The sequence below is a fragment of the Balaenoptera borealis genome (genome assembly GCF_965194805.1).
Source record: "Balaenoptera borealis genome assembly, chromosome: 4".
NCBI lineage: Eukaryota > Metazoa > Chordata > Mammalia > Artiodactyla > Balaenopteridae > Balaenoptera > Balaenoptera borealis.
In genome coordinates, this window is record NC_138861.1 from 125,301,045 (window position 1) to 125,318,070 (window position 17,026).

The window sequence follows — 17,026 nt, forward strand, 5'->3', positions numbered from 1 at the left end:
ATACATCCGGGAAAATCAGAGACCTGCAGGGAACGTGGAACCAACTGTAAAGGGGCTCCCACGCAGACTCACTTGATCACAAAACCCAGCACAGAAACACCAGACTGAAAAGCACGTGGGTCACAGGTGAAGGAGACCCACTTACTAATCTTGAAGCACCTGCCAGAGAGGCAGGAACCAGTTGGGACACCCCCTGGAGACTGAGACACTGGCGGAAGCCATTGTGAAATTCTCCCTCTAACCTGTTGACACCAACAGGCATGACCTGCTGAGAGCCCTGCTAAGCCTGTGCCTCTGCCGGGCCTCACAGCCAGCGGAGCCAGAGCCCTGCCCACCAGCGCACTGCAGCAGCAGCTGCGATCTCACCACGACAGGAAAGCACTCACAGCCCACATAGGGGATACCACTTGAGATACAATCTCAGGATTGTACCTCTGAGACCCATAGGACATTTCCTAAATAAAGCCACTCTTTCAAGACTGGGAGAGATAGCTGATTTACCTAATACATAGACACACACACGGAGAATCAGGTAAAATGAGTATGTTCCAACCAGAAGATAAGATACAACTTCAGAAAAAGAACTAAATGAAGCAGATGAGCAATTTACCTGATGAAAATCTCATGACTGTCCAAACTTCATCCTCTCTCCTGAGACAAGATTTACTGTCAAAGTAGTGCTCTCCCTTGACTTTTTCTGCTAAAACTTCTAATAGGGTATACAAATCTTCCTACCATTATCAATGGAAACTTGTTATATGTAGCTTTTATTATTGTCTAAATATATCCTGAAGAGGACATCTAGCGTTAACAATTACCTTTCAATTATTTAAGAGAAATGTGTTAACTCATAGAAAAGCATTTTGAAAGAATTCCAAAATACGTCACCAACAGTTAAAACTAGATGCACTGAATTTGACTTTAAAAGGCTCCATCTGGTTAAGAAAAGATTCTTTCCTATGAAAAACAAGGTGGAACTCTGCATTTTGATAGGAGGAAGGCAGGTGCATTATCGCTGAAATGACACCAGCTCACTGATGTGTAAAACAGCTGATATTTTGCAGAAAGAGTCAGAAATGAGACAACTATGATGAAAAGTTTTGTATGTGTACATTTTTCTTTTTTTCTACTTAAAAATTTTATAACATCTTTAAAAGATCATGATGAAAATTCAGTTTTAAAGGAGCTAAGGAAAGGTGATTTTGTCCACATTTGAGCTTGATCTTTAAAGGGGAGCAGCATAGCTTTTGGAACTGGATAAAGAGATACTGAATGTGAATGAACACCAGAAAGAAAAGCTGCTGGGTCCTACTGGTCCACTAGTTACTGCTAAATCTCTACTAAAATTTTGATGGATTTGTATTTTATAGAATCAAAAGCAAAAACAAACACCCAATAAATTTCCTTCTGATTCAATGTTGAGGTGACAATGATGACTGTCCCCAACTCAGTTCTGCTACTATTTCATAAAAGAACTGACAGGACTAAATTCATGGTTTTAACATGAAGGTTTTTTCCTAAATATCATTGTCTGAGGGGTACAATACCCGAGAGAAAGATATTTCTAGTAAATAATTTGTATGCTCATAAATATTCAGAAAATCAATGCTAAAATTTATATTACAAAGAAGATCTGTTATTGGGATTCACAGAAAAGGGAATCAATCAGTGAAAACTTCATGTTAGTCATTTTCATAATGAAGTACAAAAAAATCATAAAGTAATGACAAAAATAATGTCTTGTGTTAAATAGAATGGTTTGAGTGAATGGTGATTATTAAAGATCTGACTATGTATTTTATCTGTTCAAAATATGGTCCTAGTTTTTAAACGTTCATTATAAAACGTAAATGGGGTTTCCTGTGAAAGAGAAACAACAGATATTGCTAGAAAAATTATATTTGAAATTGTAACAAAATTCTCCTAGAAAGAGAAGAATCAGTTAGTAGAGAGTTGTATTCATGTAATAACAGATAAAATAGGATCAATTTGATTAGCACAACCATAACATACATAATGTATATATTATGAATATGTATACTTTTAGTGATAACATCCAAAATATATAGTTTCCAGAAAGTTTATGCTTCCCTGGAACCTTAATAAAACCATTCGAATTCATGGACATGACAGGTTTACTTAATTGGGATACGTCTTACCAATTCATATTTTTAGGACAATGACTAATTCAATGCTTTTCCCCTTGTGTCATGTGACATAGTATCATATATAATTGATGATTAATAGACATTTGTTGAATTGAACGGTGAATCCCTAGTTCTTTCTAATTAATATTTTGTCACTTTAAGAAGAGTGAAACTTCATATCACTTTAAGAAGAGTGAAACTCTTCTTCACTCCAAGAGTTCCTGGAGTCCTCGGAGTTAACAAGTTATTCAAAGCAATATATCAGTATAATTTTTCTTGGTCTTTTAATTTAAGAATATTAGAATATATATTTATATATTTAAAGGGGTAAATATAGTGGTGAATTTATTCTAGTTCCTAATTCTCATAAAAACGGTCTGGTCTTATTTTATATTTTCAATAAATGTTTACATTTATCTAGCATTCTTTCATTTAACAAACATTTAAACATATGCCATACAAGAATAGTCATTGGGGATATAAGATGAGTAAAAGATGATAGCCCATTATTAAGAAGTTCAAAATAGAGAGGGAAACACTCGGGATAATGATAGAGGTATAAGCTGGGTTCTCCGGGTCACTAAGAATGGACATCTAGTAATACCAGCTAACACATATATAACACTAACGGTTCCATACACTCTTCTAAATTCTTTACATTTATACTCTAACTTATGTCATACAGTTATTGCATCAGGGGTAGAGATGTGTGCAATGAGTGAGAATCACAGGACCCTTATAATGCCAGCAGAGAACATAACCTCTTTCCTTGGAAGTCTTGATGTACAAAGAAATGGCAGTTGCTATTGTCACTGTAAGGCAAACACCTGAGAAGAAAATCTGAAGGAGGAGGGTGTAGCTAAGGGAAATTCACATCTAATCCATAGGCCCGACGCCACTGAATTAAGCTGATTGGGAATCCGGCACTATTTCTGGACTTTGAATTACATGAAGCAATAAATTTCCTTTTTGTTTTAGTGAAATTGAGTGGAATGTACTGAGACTTGTTACTTGCAACTGAGGGACAACTGGTTTAAATACTGTAATCTTTCCATACTTTTTTCAAAGCCCTCCCAGTCTTTATACATTTTTTCTTTCCCTAATAAATTCCAACCCACCCATTAAGGTTGAACTCAACTGTAATAACGTATAGTAAGCCTTTCATGATCTCTCCAGTCAGAAGTAATTAATTACTCCTTTGGCTTCTACTGTACTTAGTGGCATTGATTTAACTACGTCTTGTATTTTAGTTAGCTATTTTTCATGAGAATTTCCTCATTGGTTTTGTGATTAGAAAGATGAAGATCAAATGTCAACTCCTCCAACTACTAGTTGGAAGTTCATTAAATATCTTTGACTTAGATCCTCCTCATATCTGTAAAATATTGACAATCTTAAGACAAAATAATAAGACTAAACAGAATGAAATTAGAGAACCTATGTGGTAAGGGTTGAATTATTCCTTTTTCCTTTCTAAAAACTGATGTGTTGAAGTCTTAAACCCCAGAACCTCAGAATGTGGTATTATTTGGCAATAGAGTTGCTGCGTATGTAATTAGTTAAGATGACTGGTGTCTTTATAAAAAGACTGTTATGTTGAAGAAAGCAAGACACAGGGAGAGCATCATGTGACAAAGAGGGCAGAAACTGGAGTTGTGCAGCTGCAAGGCAAGGAATGCCAAAGATTGCTGGCAAACCACCAAAAGCTAGGAAAAGTCAAGGAAAGATTCTTCCACGGGTTTCAGAGGGAGCATAGCCCTGCTGACACCTTGATCTTGGACTGCTTGCCTTTAGAACTGTAAGACAATACGTTTCTGTTTTACGCCACCCAGTTCCTGTTACTTTGCTAAAGTAGCCCTAGGAAACGAACACAACATGCAACATACTGCCTGTAGTATCTAAAACTTACTAGGTATGTAATAAATATCAGATAAATATTAAAAGATTTTATTTCTCTCTGTATGGTTCACAGTATTGTATGGTTCATGTCGATAGCGTGCGTGCACTTTATTTAAGACCAACCAAACACTAATTTTATATATATTATTATATATATATAATATAATATATATATAATATAATATATAATATATAATATATATAATAATATATAATATATATTATTTTATATATATATATATCACTGCAGGTATAATTCCACATCCATATATATATTATATATGGATATAATTCCATTCCATATATATAAGTTTATACATATATATTTTATATATTATTATAATATATATAATAATATATAATATATATAATATATAATAATAGTATATATTATATATTATTATTATATATTATATATATTATATATATATCACTGCAGGTATAATTCCACATCAAACCTTAACAGTAAGAACTGGGCATTTATTCTTCACATCATTTGGGGAGTTTGACAGAGGAGGACACCCACCTTCACCAGAACCTCCAGGGAAGAAGTTGCCTCTAACAAATGGAAGGCTTACCCTGCTCCTCACAGAGTATGTGTAGGAAAAGTATATATATACTATATTTATATATAGCTATAGATATATAGATGTAGATATATATGGATATGGATATACTGCATCTCTATATATGTGTGTGTATCTTTTTATATATTTGTATAACAAGTCTTCAATATATAATCAGATCAATTTTGTCCTCTCAGGTAAAGGCTGCGTGAACCCTACCTATTCTCTTCTCTAATACATTGATATATCTGGGTCTAACAGGAGCCCATAATAACAGCATAATGACGGCAATGATATCTGATTCTCTATGACTTTATACCCATTTTTCTCTTGCCATGTGGCTTCATTGTGAATTAGCAGGATTTCCTTTATAGATGGACCGGAAGCTACCAATTTAAAAAGAAAATTTTAAACTTTAAGTAATGCAGTCATTTTAAATATCACAGCACTCCATGTTCTCATGGCCTACTAGATTGAAATTGTTTTGCTTTATTTTTGGAATTTCATGAATTATGGAAGAATATTCTAAACTGTATGAAATCATGCCTAAAAGACATTGTACGTCTAGTCTTCATGTAGTATAACATTTTGAACAGATAATTTTAAAGAGGACCTTTTTTTTAAAGACTGATAATAGAACTACATGCATATTATTTATAAAACTCCCTTCTTACCTCCATTTTTCCAAGTGGAAAATTTTTGTTTGGAATTACTCAAGCATATGAAGCTGTATCCACTAGTGAATGCAGGTACATACTATGGATACAAACATATAAACTCTGGCATCTAAAGCTATACAAATTGTATACCCTTGAATCCTAAACTGTGTTCATTGTGTACAATGATGTCTAAAGCACCAGACCCTGGGGATATGGGTGTCTCAAATTACACACAGTGACATATCAAACTACGTACTACATAGTAGCAACTGAAACCTTGAACACTGTATGCACAGCTTAAACAGGGAGACTCTGCTCTGGTACCTGAAGCCACACACACTGGAAATGTGTGATCTGAACTCGTGCACCTTCAACACACTGTGCTCTGAGGCTCTACCTGTTGTCTGCATGGGCATTGGAAGCATTCACTCTCTTTATTTTAGTTTCTTCACGAACTAGCATCTAAAGCTGTACAGACAGGGATTTAGATCTTTATTAAATCTCTTTTCCTTTCACCCAAAGGCACAGTTTTAAGGGCTTATATTTAGGCATACCTATGTGTGCAAGCCAACAGCTTGGGATTTATTTGATTACTGACTTTTAAACCTCTGAAATTTTCCATGACTGGTTAACTGAGCTGGTTAGATTCTGATGTTCATGTAATCAAGCTTGTACGCTGAGTCTCATTATAAAAATGATCTCTATCTCCCTTTTCCTTCCTTCTTTCCTTTCTTCCCCTCATCACTGTATATACTCCCTACCAAGAAGTTCTCTCATTAGTGTATGTGAAGGTATTTAAAAGAAATCTGGAAAAAAAATGACTAGATATTCGTAAAATAACAGAACTCCTGCAAAATATAAAAGTACAATCAAATCTCCTCTTTCAGTTCAGTTCAGAAAACCTATACTGAGGACTGGGTCTTGTGCTTGTTAACTGGGCACAAAAATTAATGGTCGTCATGTTACCCAGAATTCACGAATAGAGACAAACCACAATAAAGGGGACCATAATACCAGTTAGACTATCACATGTACTAAAGTAAAATTATTAAAAACAATTGCTCAAGATCATTCAGATGAAAGCTATCAGTATTAGGGACACTGAGCAAAGTATCTCACAGACAAGTGTTCTTTGTAAGGTCTGTAAGAATGACCTGGAATTGGAGAGATGGTTAGTCAAAGATCTTGGTCACAAGCTATAGAAATTGCCTCTAGTTTAGTGTTTACAGAATTAGCAAATCTGCATGGGATGCTCCATCCCTCTCTTTCCTTCCTTCCTTCCTTTCTTTCTTTCTTTCTTTCTTTCTTTCTTTCTTTCTTTCTTTCTTTCTTTCTTTCTTTCTTTTCTTTCTTTCCTTCCTTCCTTCCTTCCTTCCTTTCACTTTTTGTTACTAATTTTTGCTAATACAGCAGACTTACAAGGGAGGTAACAGAGAAAACAATGACATATACCCATTGACACAAAATGTTAAGCCATAGCCACTGAATAATTTTAAAATGAGACTATCAACAGCATTTTTCTTAAAAGTTCAAATTTTAGTTGAATCTCATACATAACTTTAAAAATAATCATAGCATAAAACTTACATATTTATATCACCATAGAGTTTTCTGCACATGTATATATTCAAATGTAAATAACACAGGGTTCTCTAAGAGACTGACTTTGACCCAACGTCTTTAAAATGAAAACTAAAGAGATACTAAGTATGAGCATTATATTTCAGGAACTGTGTTGTGCACTAAAGAGATCTAGGTGTGAAGTCTGTAAACACTTACTAATCTACAAGAACTGACAGCAAATTTGAAGAAGCTATTTTCACAGTTTCACAAACTGTGTAAGAGCAGTCCTTGGGGAAATACTAGGTCTTTGTTGAATAAGTGTGATAACTTGAATTTCAATCAGATAAAAATTTCCTGCCAAAGAATTGTCTGTTATCTAATATAGTTATTTCCATGGCAAAACCTATTAGATTTAAAAGGTCAAAATTTTGGATGCCTCTGCTTTTATTTACTAAGTATTAAATGATCTGTCATGCACTGAAACATTTTAAAGGGTACACAGACATTTTGTTCCTATCGCTATTAGAGTTATTTTTATAAACAGAGGTTTATTTCTTCATAGAAGGTATTTGAACTTCCAGATTATTGCATTGTTATATTGACCAGCTGACCTATGCAGCACTGCTCTGGAAATGTTCCCCAAACAGGGGCTGGAAAAAACAATCAATTCAAAAACATCTCTACTAGAGAATTACTTATTAAGAAATTATTATTCTGAGTATTACATAATTTAACTCTCAAATCATTAATATTATATATTATTCTAAAATGAAAAGTACCCTGGCCTTCATCATATCTCAGAATTTAGGACCAAGATTAAGCTAACAGAGATTAAGTCATAGAAACAGAGTCCCTGTAGATAGAAGAGAACAGGTATGTGAAATAAAAACTGGGCTGTCTTGAAAGATTTTTGTTCATTCAGCAGAATGTGAGAGACTCTCTCACAGATAGAGATAATATGTCCAATTTTATTATAACAATATGATGGATACTTTCTATTTCATGTCCCCAAACAGATCAAATGGTGCTGTGAGGCTACTCATTATCCCAAAGCTTTTATGAAAAAGATGAGCTATAGCCCGTATCCCTTTCCCAACTATGAAAGGTTTGTCAACACTGCTTTCATCCAACTCAGGTATTAGAACAATCTTCATTTAATGTCATTTTATCAGGCCAGCCTCTGCAAGAGGACATATAACGACTCTATTTTCATCGTATCATATACAAACTAATTTGTGCTCAAAACTTTTCACCCACCTATTTTCACCCATCACTGACCCAGTGATGCTCACTACTGAAGAAAAAAATTCTTTTTAGAGGAAAAGGAGTAACTTTACAAGCCTAGAGGGTGATAATATAGTGGTGAGGTTTATACTAATATAAAATAGAAGGGAATCATTATTTTGTAGATACAAGTGATAAGTTGGTACTCACCATATATTTCAAAGTACCTAAAACTATTATCTACTTATTTTATATGCTTCTTAAATATATGTATTGTTTGGTGTTAATTTTCATGTATGTTTTCTATGGATAATTGAAATTGAATTATCTGTATAGTGAAAAATAAACGGGGTAACAAGACAGTGAAGAACCCTAAATTTAGTTCCATCTCTCAAACTAACCACCTGAGACCTTGGCCAAAGCACTCTCACTTCCCCAGCCTCAAGTTGCCCTTAGGCAGGATTGAGAAATGAGACTAGTGTATCTTTAAATTCTCCTGGACTCTAAAAATCTCAAGTTTAATTTTTAAAGATATTAATAGTGAAATAAAATCTGCTCTAAATGGCATAATATTTAATGGTCACTTAACATATGTGAATAAATAATGGGGCTTGTGAGTCGGAAAAGATTATAAACAAAGTTTACTGTGCAAGTTTAGATTTGTGCTGTCTTTCCATTGAAACTCCCTCTTGCCAGTATCCTTCCAGTTTTGCTCATGTTAGCTTGCCAGTGAGGATCTCCCTGAGCATTTTGCTTAAAATTCAGCTCCTATTCCCACCTATCTCCGTCCTCCCTCTTGCTTGATTTTTCTCTATACTTCCAACCTGCTGTGTAATTTACTAATATACTTACTTTAAAGCAAACATTTGTACAACACAAAGTACAATATGGATGATGCACCCGGGGGGTGTGCAAAAGGTGTGGATCCACATGCAGCCTGTCATAATTTGAAGACCAGTCAGAATAACAAATTGGACTCAGATTAAGCCACTTTTACAGAGTATATTGTCAAGCCAGCAACACAAAGGATATCCATAAAAATCAGGGCTAACTGTGCATGGACATAGCTCCCATTGACTTCTTAGTTCCTTGCAGGGACACATATGGAATTCAGTTTATCTTGGCACCCTAAAAAGAGGAAGGCATCTAAAAACCAAAAGAATCCAGAAATGGGGTCTCTCTATACACAGAGATGATCCAGAAGCCCTTCTCATAGAAGACACATGTACAAATTTGGAAAAAAAATACTGTAAGATATTTCAATAAAGAGATAGTGTTGGACCTGCATGCTATCTCCCCCAGAGTCCTATTAAAATAAACATGGAATATTAAAAAGATAAAATTTGCAAGAACCCATGAAAATAAGGGTAAAAATGTAATATTTATCAGTCTGGGAGGAATTTCTACTAACCACAACAGTTATGCGGTTTGAGTGAGAAGCACGGTCAAGACTAACATAAACGTAGTAATGCGTGCAGCAGTGTGTCAGCAACCCTGAATCCCGGGACACTCACCCCCTACTTTCACTTCTGAGGCAGATCATTTCTTCTTCCTCCTGATTTCCCCTCTGATTTTTCTTTCTGTATCTACTCAAAGACTACAACTCCTAGTCAGCAAGCAGAACAAGGGAAGAGGAAAATGGGTCTCAGTGCACTTGGTCTTGGAAAATGTAGAATTTCAGAAAATGTTCCGTGTGTGTGTGTGTGTGTGTGTGTGTGTGTGTGTGTGTGTGTGTGTGTGTATGGAGGGAGGGTAGGTTAGAGGTGAAGGCAGTAAACAGTCATAGAACCCATGAATATTACAGAAGGAAAGATGTAGTTTTAATATGTCAAACATGGTTAAACAGACTAAAAAGTGCTTTAGGTTGTTTTTTTTCCCCAAAGCCTGACATTCCTGGGTAGGGAAGACACACAGTGTTACCCCCAGATCATTTGTTCTCAACCTGTTAGATTCAATGTCGCTTTTTTAATACTAATATTGTAGAGATATCTATAAATTGATGATGAAATAAGCAATTCTCAAGTAAGATAACTCACAACTTAATAAAAGTTTAAAATAAAAATATATATTAAAATTTCAGAACAAATTAACAAAATCTATAAAGTAAGATTGTGAATAGGCACCACAGAAAACTGCTTATTTTTGGAGTTATAATTTGAGGAATATAAGTTCAAGTATATAGTTGATTAATTAAAAGATGACTTGTAATTAAAAATAAAACTTTGACTATTGGTGTTTTCTGTAGGTTATGAGGAGTCTGAAATTATGTTCATAAATAGAACCTTCCGCACTCTATAGCAGAGTTTTCAACATTAACACTATTTACAGTTTGGGCTGTGCATTACAGGATGTTTGGGAACATACCTAATCTCTACCCACTAGATGACAGTAGCAAAATGCCCTTCTTCACCCCTCTGAGATGTGCTAAACAAAAGTAGCTCCAAGCATTGCCAAATATCCCCTGAGGGGCAAATATCCCTTGGTTGACAGCCCCTGCCCTGCAGGTATAAAAGCAAGGGGCAGAGCCCTTAAAACAAGCACAAACAAGCCAAGTAAAAATTTAGCAAAGCATGAGAAAAGAAAGAAAATCTATAATATGGGGATAGAAATACACATCTGAAACTTTATTAAGTGTTACAGTTTAAATTTTTTCTATTAAAGGTAAATCTAAAAATCACCTTTAAGAGAGAAAGAAGACCCAAGGAAGTTTAAAAACACATAGGTGAAGAAATTCAGTGCAAATTAGAACCTATTATTATGATAAAATATCAGAAAACAAAATTCAAAGAAATACTATTCATTGGGATCAATAGGTTAATATTATAATGAGAGAAGCTAAACTCACTAACCCTTATATGCAAAAGAATATGGCATAAAGCAAAAAAAATTAAAAATATAAGTAAACACTGACAATACGAGAGAAAGAGGGAAATTTAACACATGGTACTCTATATCTGGTTAGAGAACTATTAAAAGTTGAAGTTAGAAACCATACAATAATAATTAAAGTTACATTGTTTATTATTAACTTTTTTCTACAAATAGAAATTACAAGATTTTTTCAATGCTCTGAACATTTAACAAAACTGACTAAAAACTAAAGAACAAAGACACCTAAAATATGTGTGTTTGTGCTCACATGCATATGTGTGTAAATTACAATCACAAAGGCCATAATCTCTAACCATAGCAAGCAAACCTAAAAAGTAATAGCAAAGAAAAAATAACAATGATACCAGGAAACACTCAGTATACCTAAACAGGGAGAACACAAACAAGAGACTAAAAGCATTTGGAAATTTTAGCAAAACAAACAAAACTCCAAAATGAAAAGTATATAAATATTGAATAATAATAATAATAGCAAAATCAACTATTATTTAATAACATTCACTATCTATATATTATCATGTTAAGTAATTTTATATATATATTTATTTCATCTTCAAAACAAGCCAGTGACCCCAGTACTCCCAACACCCTCACATTACAGACAGCTGTCATATACTAAAATGGGTCAATAAGAAAGAGCATGTTTGGTCTGTGTGTGGATGCGGGAATGGATGTGTTCAGGGAGAGAGAACCAAGCATTTTCTTCTTGGATGTACTCCATTTAAAGTGCTTTTGCATGGCTTCTTCATCCTGGAAAGCTCTGCCCTGGGATTTGCACATGACTCACATGTTCACTTTATTCAGGTCACTTCTTCATAGGGGCCCTCACTGACCACCTTATTAAAAACAGTACCTGGTGCCACCTCTTACACTAATTTTTCTTCATATGTATATGCTGTTCTAAGCAATTGACACAAGGTCTATATCCGATCCATTTTTTATGCCTAGCCCCTACGGAGTGTGTTACTAGTAAAGAGTCTGTAAGTATTTGCTGAATTCCTTCATTCATTTATTAGTAAATGGGGAGAGAAAATGAGAGAACATCCCAGGAGAGAATCCTCGAAGAATCAGAAAATCGAACTGTGGATTTTAGAGCTGGTTGTGATTCACGGGGTCCCAGACACTATCCAGTGTTCTACTGAGATGAGTGGCCTGGAGGGACATGCTTTTGGTGATTATATATGGAGTCTGATTAGAGCCAAGTGAGGGCCAAGGGAGAAATTTCAGTTCTAGCCAGCTTTACAGAACAGTTAGCCAACAAAAATGAGATTTTTGAAAAATATAAGTTGGACAGGAAATTTTGGTTTCAACGTTATACTAACTGAATAGACAGTTATTTAAAGCAGAATGCTGGAAGATTATGATTTTTCATAGTCTGCTGCTTACAAAAAGTTGTAATGTTCAACACTAAAAACAAATTCTGTCATTTAGCAAAATAAAGGTGATATATATTTAAGAAAAAGTCTGTTACTGCTTTACACTATTTTTAATTGTATTATTTTGTATAGGCAGAGATTCAGCATGCTTTAGTCACATGGTTTAAATCCTGGTGAAGACTTCCTCTGACTTCGGGGCTCACTGACTTTCTTATTACTTCCTCCCATTAATACATAATACAGTGCACTCCACTGTAAATGTTCTGAGTTTATATTTTTTCTGAGGAAGAGTTCTACTTTAATTCCCTTTACTCAAACCAACCCATGACTTAATGAAGCCCAGAGGAATATTTAGCCCACAGCTGCTGTACAGATCAGTGATCTATCTGGTTAACCTTTAATCAGATTAAATGTTACTACTTAATCCCCAAAAGTAGAAACTTGATCCTTTGCTACCACAATTAAAATATACTGACACAATCACATTAATAGGAATTTCATCTAGTAGCCTTCATTTCTGAATATACTCTTTTTATCCTTGTTACATAGAATGTCTGATCTACATTTTTCTCTTGGGGAATTTTCCTTCATGTGTTTCCTCAATATTTATTTGAATGCTTTGAGTTATTTCTTTTCAGCACATATTTATAGTTGCTTCTGGATGTCATGTTTCTTTCACTTTATTTTTTGGGGGGGATTTATATTCAGAAGATAATAAATCATTATCTGTTATTTCCCTGGCACTTAATATATCATTTTGTTAATATTTCTGAACAATGATGTTAAGAAATAATGTCAGAGAAATAGGTGTTAGGAAAGCCCTTCATTTAAAAAATTCTAATTTGTATTCATTGCAAATATTTGTGCCTATGAAAATTTTAATTTCAGTGTCTATATTTGATACTACAAGAGGAAAATGAGAACCAAAGAAGAAACGATATATTTTTAAGCCAATATAGTCTCAGAACATGGATTTTGACATGTCATTTTATTTTTGTTATAAGATTCTTTCATCTCATCTGTTGTCTTCATTTTATACCACCAGGACAAAACAAACCATCCATCACTGCCTCCAATTCACCCTTACATATGTGCACACGTGCACACACATATTTACTAAGGATGAGTTACCTCTGCTCTTTTAGCTGTAACTTTCAATTAAAACATGATAATGAGAGACCCTTGGATACATGGTCCTCTTTTCTTCTGGACCCTCAATATGATTAGATGATTTCTATGTGAGATATATGTGCGTTACATTTTTTAAAACTCTTTTATAATAAATTCAGAATCTGTTAACCAAAATAATCTTTAAGGAAAATAAACATAATGAGGAATGCAAAGAAAAATTCCATTATAATTGGGAGTGGAGGACAGAGGGAGCTGAAAGTCCTGTGTATATATATATAATACCATTTTCCTTCATCTGTTCACTTAGGAGTCAGAAGCAAGAACTGTAACAGGATGTTCTCGGATTCACCTATAACGTTGGAATGCTGCCCTCCAAAGTTATTCCCTGAGAGTTCATGAACTTACCCACTAGGGCCTCCCTTACTCAAAACTTTTGCCAGACATTGTGGAGGCAGCTTGGTTCTTGGATTCATAGCAGATCTGACACTCATGGTATGACATCAACATAATAGCTAACCTTGCTGAGTTCTAATTTCTTCATTTCTAAAGACTTTGATGTATTTTTATAACCATTAAATCAGACAAATTATGAGAAATCCCAGGTGTATAGTAAGAGTTTGATACTACAGAACAAGTTGTTCTTAGTTTAATGGAAATTCTAAATAATGTACAACAGTAATACACAATTTGGTCATCCAACTATTTTCACTCGATTGGCCATAGAAATAATTTTGTCAGTAGACGCTTTAAATGAAGAGCACGCTGTTAAAGATATAGAGTGTATTTCTACCTGAGGGTGAGTGCCCAGCTCAGTTACCACCTTACAAGGTAGCATTTTCCTTGAACTACCATTTTGTCAGAGTAGAACCAGAATCTGATTTGATAATTACCCTGAGAATTAATTCCTCTCTCAGAGTGGTCACAGACTGTTGAACGCACAAGAAATGATGTGTAGTTTTATGAATTCCCAAATTTCTAATCACTATGGGAAGACAGCTTATCATTAAAATGCTGCTTAGCAAACTCTGAATCAACACGAAGGGAGTTAGTTTTATATTGAACTCTAATGGTATCAGAACATGAGTGCTTCTACCATCTAACTTCCAAAGGACCAGGATGGCCTCCACACTTGACAAGGCAAAATCCTTCAAAATTGAAACCAGTCTCCTGATCTGAACCCTTGGACCAAAAATCAATTTTCTCACTTCAATTATAATCAGCTATGGAAGCATTTTTTTCAGTTCTGTTATTCTTACTAAAAAATAAGTAATAAAGTAAAATAGCACTTTTTAAAGGAGACCTGAAATATTTAGGTTTAAGAATCTTATAAACAAAGTTCATAAGCAGAGACTATTTTCTAAGGAAATGAAATATGAAAATGAAAATGGACATGTAGCCTCAAACAGGAGATAATGCACTTGTAAAATGTCCAACATCTTCTTAGAAGTAGTAAAAATAAAGAAAAAGAAACATATTTTAAGTCAGTAAGTGAAATAAAGACTCTGATATTGCAAAATGGAAAATTTAGGTTGCATATTCATTTAGACTTTCCTAGTGATTCAGTTATTGAGGAAACGGAATAATTTACTCAAAGAGGAATTAAAAGCAAAATCATTAGTGACATTTAAAGAAAAAACTGTAAAGGAAATTCAAAAAATCACTGCCATCAACTCTTCTGTTTAAAATTATACAGTGAATATTTGTATTACAGAGGCAACTTTTAACTATGAATGGATATAACTTCAGAGGTTGAAGTTATTATTCTACTATATTAGGTAGCATGTGAGTAAAGAAATTAGAGTCAGTAAGACTAAGCAGAGAAGTCTGGCACACCACCTATACATATTTTTTATTTTCCACATGAGAATGTCCTAAAATTTGCAGTGCAATATACTTTTTTAAAAGTTTAGTAGATCAATGATACATTAGTGTTTAGTTTTGAAATAACAAAACATGACAATGAGTCTTTAAGACAAGAGGAATGGGACCTGGGTGACACATATTCTCTGGCACGTTGCCATTTATACTACAGCAGGACATACTAAATGATTTCCTAGTAACAGAACATTGAAGCACCTACCAGAGAGAACTATACTAGTACACTATCTCACACAGAGTTGGCATCCAAAGAATATTTAGGGACAGAAAGAAGGAAATATGAAAAAATAAATAAAAATGAATGAATAGCATCACAAACCAATCATAATTTCATGAGACAATTTTTGTTGGCTTCATTTTTCTCATTTGTATAATGAAGGTCTCAGGCAGTAGAAGAATAAATAACAGTTTGCCAAGCACTATTCTATGCATTTCCTATTAATGGACTCATTCACTCTTCAAAACACATCCACAGAGACAGATATTATTACTCTCCCCATTTTAGATATGGCACAACCTGTGGTGAAGCATTTTATTTTAGAGCACGGGGCTAGCAAGCAGAGGAGGTAGGACTTGGAGCCACCCATTCTGACTCTAGAGCCCATGTTGAATGTTATACAATAGAGATGGTTTTTGAGATTGCCTCCCCACCTGAGAGCCTATACTTCCATGATTTGGGAAAGTTATTGTATACATTTTATACTGGGGATCATTAGACTTGGAAATAAGAAATACAGTTTACCTTCTTTGTCTGCGCTTCCGCATCCATGGATTCAGCCAACCGCTGATCAAAATTTGATCTATATGGAAGGTCAACTTCACTGTGCCATTTTATACAAAGGACTTGAACTTTTCTGGATTTTGGTATCTTGTGGGTCCTGGAACCCATCCCTTGGGGATACCAAAGAACAACTATCATGAGAAACTAACTTAATGCTCTATCATCATTTATTTTTTTTATTTTTATTTTTTTTGAATGCAAACTAAGACCACTTGACTATTACTGAAATGAATAGCCCAGTTTGCTTTTTTTTTTAAAGAAATTCACGTTCTTTTATTTATTTATTTATGACTGTGTTGAGTCTTCGTTTCTGTGTGAGGGCTTTCTCTAGTTGCGGCAAGTGGGGACCACTCTTCATCGCGGTGCGCGGGCCTCTCACCATCGCGGCCTCTCTTGTTGCGGAGCACAGGCTCCAGACGCGCAGGCTCAGTAATTGTGGCTCACGGGCCCAGTTGCTCCGTGGCATGTGGGATCTTCCCAGACCAGGGCTCGAACCCGTGTCCCCTGCATTGGCAGGCAGATTCTCAACCACTGCGCCACCAGGGAAGCCCTATCATCATTTATTTTTATAAATGCTTCCTATAGGGCCACAATATATATGTATATCTTAGACACTGATGATCTCCAAGATCTAGCAAGTAGATCAGATTATTTCTACAAAATAATGTACACTAGATGGTCTAAACATAAACATATCAAAATATTATATTAATTTTTGCTAACATGAAGAATTTATTTCCACTTTAATTTATAGGAATAGATATGAAGTTAATGAATACAATTCTGAAAATCATAAAGTAGTTAAGTTCACATGGAATTGATAATCAGATAGATATTTAGAACCCTGACATATTTCATGATAAAATATTTTTTCAATTTAGAGTTTGATTTTTCTCATCCATAAAAATAT

General features: G+C 34.5%; 1 protein-coding gene across 7 annotated transcripts in view; it reads right to left on the bottom strand.

The window, feature by feature from the left end:
• The window catches only part of LOC309627547 (bifunctional heparan sulfate N-deacetylase/N-sulfotransferase 4), an 865,109-nt gene that overhangs the window by 294,733 nt on the left and 553,350 nt on the right, over positions 1-17,026 (bottom strand). For 3 of the 7 annotated variants that reach the window (XM_082389631.1, XM_082389630.1, XM_082389629.1), the window contains exon 1: positions 1-6,618. This exon is cut by the window's left edge. The exons of the other annotated variants lie outside the window; for them this stretch is intronic. The gene's annotated coding sequence lies outside the window, so the exon portion shown is untranslated. Of the gene's footprint in view, positions 6,619-17,026 lie in introns of those variants that run through there. 7 annotated transcript variants of the gene reach the window in all.